Raw genomic sequence first — 10,550 nt, 5'->3', positions numbered from 1 at the left:
CCTTTTTTTCAGTCCCCACACTGCTCTCCTGTGAGGATTTGGTATGCGAGGCGAGGTGTGAGATGGATGGACAACCAGAGTGCATCCAGGAGACTTTCTCCACCTGTTGGCTCGCTGGTGGGCCACACTACTGCAGTTTTGATGGAAAGGCCTTTGATTTCATGGGAACATGTGCCTACACCTTGACCACCATCTGCGATCCCGATCCCACCCTTCCTGCCTTCTCTGTTGAGGTCAAAAAGAGGGCAAATGGGAACTCCAAAGTTTCCTCCATTAGCTCCATCACCATCCATGTTGACAACGTCACTGTCACTGCTGTCCCATCAGACAATGGGATGGTGAGGGTAAGCAAAAACCATCATAATTTCCCAATTTTTAAAATTTTTTGCTGAAATTACATATTTAGCAATGATCTTGAGGGTCTTTTCCTAAATAATTCCTAGATTTCCTGGTGTGCAGGTAACCCTTGCATGAAAACACTTCTAGTTTTCTTGAACTCTGTGCCCAATTTTGATGGATTTTGGTTGTTTTGATGGTTGTTGTTCTGCAGGTGAACAGCCACCACTCGCGCCTCCCCATCTCCTCCCATGGGAAGCTCCACATCCACCAGAAGGGTAAATCCATGTTGATCCAATCAAATTTCAAGATGAAAGTCCTCTACAAGTGGGATGATCATGTAGTAATCAAACTTCCGGCTGCTCTTTCTGGAAAAGTCTGCGGAATGTGCAGGAACAACAGAGACCTCTGGGATGATGCACTCTGTCTTGATGGTAAACAGGCGTGTGATATTGTGGAGTTTGCGCGGAGCTGGAAGGTGACCAGTGAGAGTAGCCACTGCCTGGATACCTGTAGTGGGGACTGTAAGCTGTGTGGATGGGACCAGGTGGTGACATACAAGGCAGAGACCTGGTGTGGGAAGTTGTCCCACTTTCTGGGCCATTCTGGTCATGTCATGACACTATCAGTCCCAATATCTATGTGAAGAACTGCATCTACAACCTGTGTGCCAATGAGGGGCATCACAATGCGCTATGCCATGCCTTCGAGATCTATGCTGATAACTGCCAGGAGGAGGGATCAATGCTTCCAATTGGAGGACAACAGTTGGATGTCACGAGTAGAGGATGGTTGGGTGAAAATACTCCTTGGGGTGGGCAGAGCCTAATTAATGTGGGACTAAAGATCCATGGACTCATGGCTTGGGAAAGGTTATGGCAGCAGATCCAAGCAGGAAATCCATGGAAATCCAGGGAGATTCCAGAAAGTCCATGTAGAAAGTCCACAAAGTCCATGGAGTCTCTAGAAAGTCTGAGCAGGAAGTCCAGGAAGTCTGCAGAGACTCCAGAAAGTCCAGGTAGAGTGTCCAGGAAGTCCATGGAGACTTCAAAAAATCAATGGAGACTCCTTAAAATCCATGGAGACTCCAGGGTACAGATAGTCAAAGAAGTCTGTCCCACTATGTGCCGCCCCACCCTGACTGCTGTCTCCCTCCCTGTCCAGCTCTCACTTGCCTGCCCAACAGCACCCACAGCACCTGTGGCCTTGCCTGCCTCCCTACCTGCAACATCCCCACTGTGTCATCCAGCTGTTCCACTGTCAGTACCTGCGTGGACACCTATGTGTCCTTGATGCCAACACCTGCACTGCCCCCTCTGAATGTGGCTGTGTCTTTCAAGGTCTCTTCTATGGCCTTGGCGAGGAATTTTGGGGTGACCTCACTTGCACCCAATGCTCTGTGTGTGACGCGGAGCAGCAGCAGGCAGTGTACCGGGATTCTGGTTGTACCACTAAGGAGGAATGCGGGGTGGAGGAGGGGATCTAGGATTGTTATCCCAAAATTTCTGGGGTCTGCACCACTGTTGGAGCCACCCACTATGAGACCTTTAATCAAAGGAGGTTTATCTTCCAGGGGATGTGTGTCTTACCTGCTAAATGGGTTGTGTGAGGACACCCAAAATTTGGTGGGATTCCAGGTGTTGGTGCAGAATGACCACCAAAGTGACAAACTCACATCGTCCATTGCCGTGGTGACAGTCAAAGTCTACAACAAAACCATCAGCATCAGCAGGGAACATCCTGGAAAAATCATGGTGAGTTTAGGAAGTGGTCCTTTATCTTTTCACTGCATTCGCCACCTCATCCCAAACCTCATTGCATTAACTAATGATTGAATCCGAAATGTAATTAAACCAATATAATTGGTGTGCTCTGGCTGTTGAAAACGGAATTCTCTGTCAGACCCAAATGTTACCAATTTTTATGGTTTTCTTCCCAGACCAATGAGTGGTTGGTCAGCTTCCTCGTGGGACTTGGACCTTATCATACTCCTGCATCCCAAATATAATTCAATCCAAAATTTAATTAAATTGAAGCAGTTTTGTTGCTCTGGCTGTTGAAAATAGTTGGAATTTACCATCAGACTACAAATGTGATCACACTTTATGGTTTTCTCCCCAGACTAATGAGAGTTGTTTGAGGCGGTTTGGAAGAAGCTGCTGAGGCAACCGCCTTCCCAAGAGCGTCTACTCTAGGAAGGGATAGCCCAGTGAGCACCAGACGTGAGCACCACCCAGTTCACGTCACCAGATGGTATGTTGCAGGTCAGTGGAAAAAGCAGGCAGCAGGGTTTTTTTGTATAGCGTTCCAGTGGTAGTTTATCGCACCTACACACCGAAGAGTCCAGGGATAAAGAACAAAGGAGGATCCAGGGTTTTATATGGGACAAGGGAGGCAGAGCATCAGGTCTGAGGGCCAATGGATTGAGGGACCAGAGACGGTGCAAAGGTGGTGTTACAGGGGAAAAAACAACAGGGATTCAGGGGAGGAACAGTAAGGAATGGGCACTAATGGGATAAATGGGTGTGGAATTGTGTTATTATATGTTCTATTATGTATAAGGTCATTCCATGTATCCCCTCGCGACCTGTAACGACCTCCCGGGTTCTCCCATTTCCCCCCGCGGTCTGCCTTCCCGAGAAAGTGCTCAGTCACTCTGTTTACGTCTCTCAGACCATCTGTCAGCCACGCGGCAGGGTCGGGAGATGACCTGGCACCCTTCCATCTGTCCATCTCCCATTGGACCCCTGCACCCCACTGTCCCAGTCCCCCCGTGGCGTTATCTCATTGGCCGCCCCGGGTTTCCCCTATCGAGTACTTATAGAGCAGGTTGGGGACGCCCCGGTGCTTTTTCTCCCGCCTGGCCCCTGATCGCTGCTGCTGCCCGACCCGCGGCTTTTCCTCCCGCCTGATTCCTGCGTGCCGCCGCGGGCTTTTTCTCCCGCCTGATTCCTGCGTGCTGCCGCGGCTCTCTCTCTCGCCCGGCCCCTGACTGCCGCAACCGCCGCCGCTGCCCCGGGCGATCGCGGCCGTCTCGGACTGTCCTGCGATCGCTGCCGCAGCCTCACCGCCGCCGTCGCCGCTGCCGCGGTCGCCGCGGCTCCCGCACGTGCCGACCACAGCGCCGCGGCTCTGCACACAGCCTCTCTTGACTCGCGGCCAGCTTCGGAGCGCGCCGCCCCGCCCCCGAATCGGCCAGGCGGCACGGACAAATTCGAACTTAGCATGCAGCAGCATTTTCGGTTTTTGCCTTCCCAACCAAGCCGCAATAAACCGAGATATCGCCCGCGGGGGAAAAAGTCTCTCTCCTTTTATTCGCCTCGGGACTCGCCTCACTCCCAAACCCATGCAGCACCGGCAGATACCCGCGAGGGTTCGCCGGAAAACACGGAAGTTGCCAGCGCTCCCCCCCCCCTCACAGAGCTAGCTGGGACGAAAGGGGGGACAAGAGAGAGCGCTAAGGCAAATGGGAGTGAGGAACATTCTGGAACTGGGGACTATCGCCGGCCGGGGGACTGTGTACAAATCACGGATGGGACGGGACTGCTGAGGAACGCGTCTCGAGCTGTTCATTTTCCAGCATCAGTCTCATTACATAGTTATGACAATGGGAAGATGCCAGCAGCTCACATCCCAGGCAGCAGACAAAGAACTTAATGTTACAACTTATTTTAACAGCTTTTTGACCAACCACACAAAGCAAAAGCATATTGACAGTAGTTCTATCCAGCCACTATAAGCACAAGTACCTTTGGTTAAAACAATGCTCACTTATTTAGAATAAAATACCTGCTTGTAAGCCTTAAGATACAATGCACAGAGCTCCATTATTAAGCTTAGAACTTCCTAATATCTTGACTAGATATACTTCTCTGTAAGTTAGGGAGTTATTCTAGCCAATTGCTAATACACAGACCATTGTTCTATTTGTCCTTACTTTCTACTTCTTGTATAATTTTTCTGCTGACAAATCTTGTCTACTGCCTAGTTCTAATTGCAGTTCCACTGTCTCTGAGGTCTGCCTTTTGCAACTTGCCCAAAACTCTGATTTTAAGGATTCCCACTGGGATTAGAACAGGGGTGATGTAACTGAGATCATTACCATAACAAGGCAAGGGACTGTGGGAGAGCATCCCACTGGGTTGCCCTGTCTTAAAGATGAGTGTCTTCCCAGAGCATCCCAGTCTCAGCATCCCCTTCATTGTCCTGGGATGCAACAGTTGGTCAACCTCCCATATCACCACAGTGAAAGGAAGATTGTTGTCTATCGCAGTGGGCAGGTTGTAGAGACCAATTTTGGCCTTATTGTCACCTACAATTGGCACAGCCACATCACTGCCAAATGGCTTTGCCAACCCCCTGTGTGGGCCTTGTGGGAACTACATTGGTGCTGCCAGCAACAACATGATGATGAGGAACAACCATGTGACATCAGACCCAGATGCCTTTGGGAGCAGCTGGAAGATCACAGATGTCCCAGGATGTGGTGAGAGGTCAACAGTGGAATGTTCCAGCACTGTCACACCTTCCTGGCTGCAGCAGGAAGTCTCTGGGTTGGGGTGTGAAATAATTTTGGAAGTGGATGGACCCTTTAGAGCATGTCATGGTCATGTTGATGGCCACCAGTACTTCCAGAGCTGCATCCATGACTCCTGCCTGTTCTCTGATCAGGAAGAAGGGATGTGTCCAATCATTGCCCTCTACACCACCACATGCCAGGCTGCTGGTGTGTCCATCAAGAGGTGGAGGACAGATAATTTCTGCTGTAAATTGGGATAATTGGGAGGGTTTTTCCTTCATTATCCAAAGGATCCTCAAGCCAGTTCCAAATCCAAATTTGAACAACCCAGAGGTGTGTGGGAATCCCACCAAAAGTCTTGGTTGATCTCATAATCCACACAAAATAAACCCTTCCTAAGGAAGAAGTTGTCTCATTTGGAATAATTTACCACCCCAAATCTCCATTATCTCGGTGTTGGCTACAAAGTGGATAATTTAGAGAGAGAACCACCAAAAAATGCACCAAAAATAGTAGAATTTGGTTAAAGGGATCCAGCCTGGAGGTCAGTTGAGGACCCAATGTGGAATGACCCCATTCGTTGAGAGAGTGTTATATTTTTCTCCATTAAAATGGTAATAAATTGGTTTGTTTAGTGGCAAAAAAATCCTATTGTAATGGGCTGGAATATTCTTTATGGATGATCATTGGATCATCATCAGATAATCATTGACAATGTTCCTCATCATGTCCACAGGGATGAAAATTGAGGATTTGTTGTGAAATTGGGCTAAAATACTCTGTATTTGGTGAAGTTTGCACTTGAATTCCCAGAAACTTCCAGGATTTGTCTTGGAATTTCCTGGTTCCTCATTAATCCCATTGTCTCCTGGTGATAAAGTTCTGGAATGGCCTGCCCAGGGAGGTGGTGGAGTTAGGGCATGGGTTGGACTTGATGACCTTTAAGGTCTCTTCCAACCTAGTCATTCTCTGAAATTCTCTGAAATTTATCATTGTGTCCTAGACCTCATCTTGTGCATTCCAGACCCCATCCTGCATGGCCCAGACCCTTGCCACATGGCTCAGACCTCATCCCACTTGTCCCAGTCTCTTTCCCCATTTCCCAGACCTTCCTCCTTGCAATCCAGACCCTTCTTGTTTTCCAGACCCTTCCCCACGTTCAAGACTCTTTCCCAATCCCCACCTACTCTGTTGAATGCTGTCCACTCCCCTAATCCCTCTCTCGTCCCAGTTTCCTCCCCTGCAGCCTTACCTTTCTCTGAAAACATCTGCTATGAGCCCTGTGGCAACACCTGTGCAGCCACCTGCTCCGACTGGGACAGTCCTGCCACCTGTGACCAGCCCTGTGCCTGTAACACCGGCCATGTACTCAGGGGCGGACAGTGCATGCCGGTGGCCAGCTGTGGCTGCACCCGTGATGGCTGCTACTACTACTACCCTGGTGAGGAGTTTTGGAGCAGTGACACCTGTCGCTTCAGGTGCAGGTGTGACATGGAGCTGGTAATGGTGGTGTGCGAGGACTCCAGGTGTAAGCTGGGTGAGGTGTGCGCGGTGGTGAAGGGCATGCGGTGGTGTGTGGCCAACAGATGCTCCATCTGTGTGGCCACTGGTGACCACAGCTGTGAAAAATGGCTGCCTTCTGCAGTGTGGGGGGACTTGGGGGGCTTGGGAGAGTATGGGGGAGTTTTGGAGGGCAGAGAGGGACACAGGGGTTAGGCAAGGAGTTTTGGGCTGTCCGTGGAGGTATTTGGTGTGTCTGGCAAGGGGAAGGGAAGTGGGGGCTGTCTGTGGGGGCTTTGGGGTTTTCATGGCAGGTTTGAGGTGTTCCCAGGGGGTTTTGGGTCTCCATGTGGAGCTTTAGGGTGTCAGTGGGGTTTTGGAGTCTACAAAAGGAGTTTTGGGGTGTCCATGGGGGATTTGGGGTTGTCATGGTTTGACACGGGAAGAGAATTTTTTTAGAAGGAAGAAGTTCCTCCAGTCAGGGGTCAGGTTTAGATACTGACACTCGGGGTGACCAATTGAAAGTGGACACGCCTCTGAGAACACAGAGGGGTTAAAAGCGGAATTCCCAGGAGGACTCGTCCTTCTTTAGTTCCGGTCACCGCATGGTACGGACCTTTCCCCCCCCAGCCCGGGCTGGGTGGGGGAGGGGAGCCATGAGGCCTGTGGAGGTAGGCCCAAGGGTGGAGGGGCTGCAACCAGACCTGGCCCCCTGCAGATAGAAGGGTAAAGAAATCTGGGATGTCTCCGTTTCCCCCCCCAGAGTCTCTCTCTCTCCCAAGAGAGAAAAAAGAGACGGCGGTGGTTTTATCGGCAGTTCGCCGCAGGGAAGGAGAAGAGCGGGGGGGCTGCAAGGTGCCCAGCCAGGCTGTGGGAGCTGGAGCCTGGGCAGCGAGCCATCCTTAGGAGTTGGGACTTTTAACCCTTCCTGAGAAATGAAGGCTTTATGAAATATTACTCCTCCTGAATCTGAAGAAAAGAGAAACAGCTTGAAACCTCAAATGTTTAGAGAAAAAGATTAGAGGCAAATGATAGAATGGCCTTTGGCTAGACTCTGCTTGTTTACCATAGACTGAACCACTCTTTCTTTCAAGAGGGACTGCATTTTAAGGAAATGCATTAGTGAGCTAAGAGACCTTCTGCAACAACTACCAGTTTTAGAGTAGACAGAGAGAGAGCTGAGGAGGGTGTGAAAATGCCCTCCATCTTCAGAAAGAAGAGAAGGCGATCTCTGTATTTTGAACCCTCGGCCCCAGGAGAAAATGGAGAGAACTCTAGTCCCAAATTGTGATACTGGACTGTTGTTCCTGGTGGTCCTTGGCAAAGCATCCTTAAAGGGGCCCTATAAGCAGTCTCTGTCCATGCACGGTGGTGAGAGCACTGTAACATAGAGAAGAGAATGTCACACTGGCCAGTGTGTCTGGGCGGTGCCACGTATGGCATTGAAAACACAAAAAGTAGCAGTTGTGTTTCCTGAAAGTCTATAGTTGCAAGAGAAACTCCTCTCTTCCCCGATAGACTCAATATTAATTATATTAAAGAGTAAAAACTTGATTAAAAATCCAAATGAGTCTCGCTGAAGTTTGGTAGAGTTGGGTAAAAAAAAGAAAAATATTTTGGAAGGTTTTCATTTCGAATTTTATGTAGTTTTTTTTCTTTCCTTTCTTTTCCTTTTATAGTAGTAATAATAGTAGTGTAATAAAGCTTTTTCTTTTGTTATTAAGTTTGGCCTGCTTTGCTCTGTTCTTAATCACATTTCACAGCATTTAGTTAGTAAGTTATATTTTCATGGGGCGCTGGCATTGTGCCAGCGTCAAACCATAACAGGGGTCTGCACAAGGGGAGGCCTGGATGAGGAATTTTGGGATATCCATGGGAATCTGGGGTGTCCATTAGGGTTTTGAGGCTTTGCAGGGAGTTTTTGTGGGGGTTTTGGTGTTCCCAACCCTTTTCCCTTCCTGACAGGCCCTGTGTGCCCCCCAAACCAGCACTATGAGCTCTGTACCACCCCCCCCTCCCCATCTGCAAATGCAAAGCTGTACCTCAGGACTGCTCTGATGCCTCCACATGCTTTGAAGGTTGTTTCTGTGATCCCAGATTTTTCCAGAGCGGGGATTGCTGCGTGCCCCTCCCCCAGTGTGGCTGTGTTTTGGAGGGCCCGGGGGAGTGCAGTTTTACCCTGGGTCCCCCTGCACTGAGCAGTGTATCTGCTCTGAAAATGGGGGGCTGGAGTGTCATCCCATTCCAGACTGCTCCAGTGACAAGGAATGCACAGTGTAGGATGGGGTACTGGAGTTCCACCCCTGTACCTGCAGACAGTGCCAGTTTTTTGGGGGCAGGGGCTTACAGCACTTTTGATGGGCACCTGGGGAATTCTGGGGAGTCCTGCACCCTCCTGCTGCAGGAGTTGGAGAGGGGTGAGCCTGAAGAAGAGCTGTAGCCTATCATAGTGGCCTTGGAGCAGGAGGACATGGAGGTGCAGCGGGTGACGGTGATGGCATCGGCGCACGGGGTGACTGTGGTGTTGGACAGGGGACAGCAGTGGGAGGTGACAGTGAGTAGAGGCCCTGGGAACTTGGGGCTGCAAGCCCTAGTTTTGGAGGCAAAAAGATACTTGGGAGCCAAAAAGGGGGATGGAAATAGGATTTTGGGAGGTGCAACAGTGAGGAAAAGCCTTGTTTAGGGTGAAAGCTCTGACTTTGAGGTGCACGCCCTGTTTTGTGGGTGCAAGCCATGTTTTGGGGACAATGCTTTTGGGGGTGAAAGTGTGGTTTTGCAAGTACAAACCCTGTTTGGGGTACACACACCACTTTAAGTGTGCACTCTAGGGTGTACAGACTCTTTCTGGTGTGCTAACTGTGGGATTGAGCTCCAAACTATGATTTTGGTGTTGAAAACTCTCTTTTTGGAGTCTAATCACCATCCCTTTTTGGGATGTAAACCATGGGTTTGAGGTGCGCAGAAGGAAATCCAAACCCTAGTTTTGGAAGTGCAAATCCTGTTCTTGGGGATGCAAACCCTATTTTGCCCCACCTTTGAGGCAAAAGGTGCAACTTCCCTTACAGAATCCTCACGCCTGTCTCCCCCAGGTGGATGGCGACCGACGCTGCTGCTGTGGCTGCGTGGGGGCGGTGCAGGTGGGGCCCCACCAGCTGCTCCAGGTCCAGAGAAGCCCCAAAATCCTCTAGGATGGCAATGCGCCCCATCCCGCCACCCCCGGGGCCTCTGCGGCAACGTCAACGGGGACCCCGACGGGAGGCTCTGGGCCGCTCCCCCCAAACCGCACCCACCTGGTGCCCACCCCGTGCTGCACCCCGGCCCAGGCGAGGCGCAGAGCGGTGCTCGGGGACCCCGAGGGACCCTTTGCAGGGTGTCACGGGGCGGTGCCGCCCTGCACATTCCTGGTGACCTTTGGGTGCCAGGTGTGCGGGAGGGTGGAGACCCCTGCCCGGGCTTTCAGGGCTATGCAGCCGCATGCCAGGCATCCGGAGGCGTGCTACGGGAATGTCGGGAGACCACGGGTTGCCGTGAGTACATGGAGGAATTGGGAATTTTGGGGGGATTCGGGTATTTGAGGTGACAGGAAGTTTGGAGTTGGGAATTTGGGGTGGTGAAGTTTTGGGAGGATGGGAATTCACGTGTCAGGAATTTTATGGGGACAGGAATTTTGCAGGGAGTGGAAATTTTGGTGGGGGTGGGAATTTGGAGGTCTGGGGGAGTGGAATAGAGCATGTCTGCATTGCTAAGCCCCTGTAATAAATAAAAAGGTCTTTGTTCATCAAAACGAGCGTTGAAGGAGATAAGAATTTGAACTGAGTAGGGAAGAATGCAAGTAGCATAGAAGACTGTGTAACTAATTATATACAAGTTAACTTTTAGGCCAAGGACAATCTGCAAGGAAAATGAGGAGCCTTCATTCCTATGACCACCAAGGACAGAAAAAAAGACCCCCTAACAGCCAATTGCACCGGCGCAGAGTGCATCGAGAGAAAATACGTCAACCAGGGAAAAAAAAAAAAAAAAGGACTATAAAAACAAAAAGGTCAAAGGGGGAAGGTACGCCGTGGTAGAGCGGAGACTCCCCAGTCGCCCAGTGCTATCTTTTGCTTAATACTACTTGCTTAATAAATTCTTGTTAATTAATTTATTTATAATTAGCCTCCCCAATTGAATTTGTCCATAACAGCCCCCATCT

Source organism: Taeniopygia guttata, chromosome W (genome assembly GCF_048771995.1).
Source record: "Taeniopygia guttata chromosome W, bTaeGut7.mat, whole genome shotgun sequence".
NCBI lineage: Eukaryota > Metazoa > Chordata > Aves > Passeriformes > Estrildidae > Taeniopygia > Taeniopygia guttata.
Note: the sequence above shows the minus strand (reverse complement) of the source record.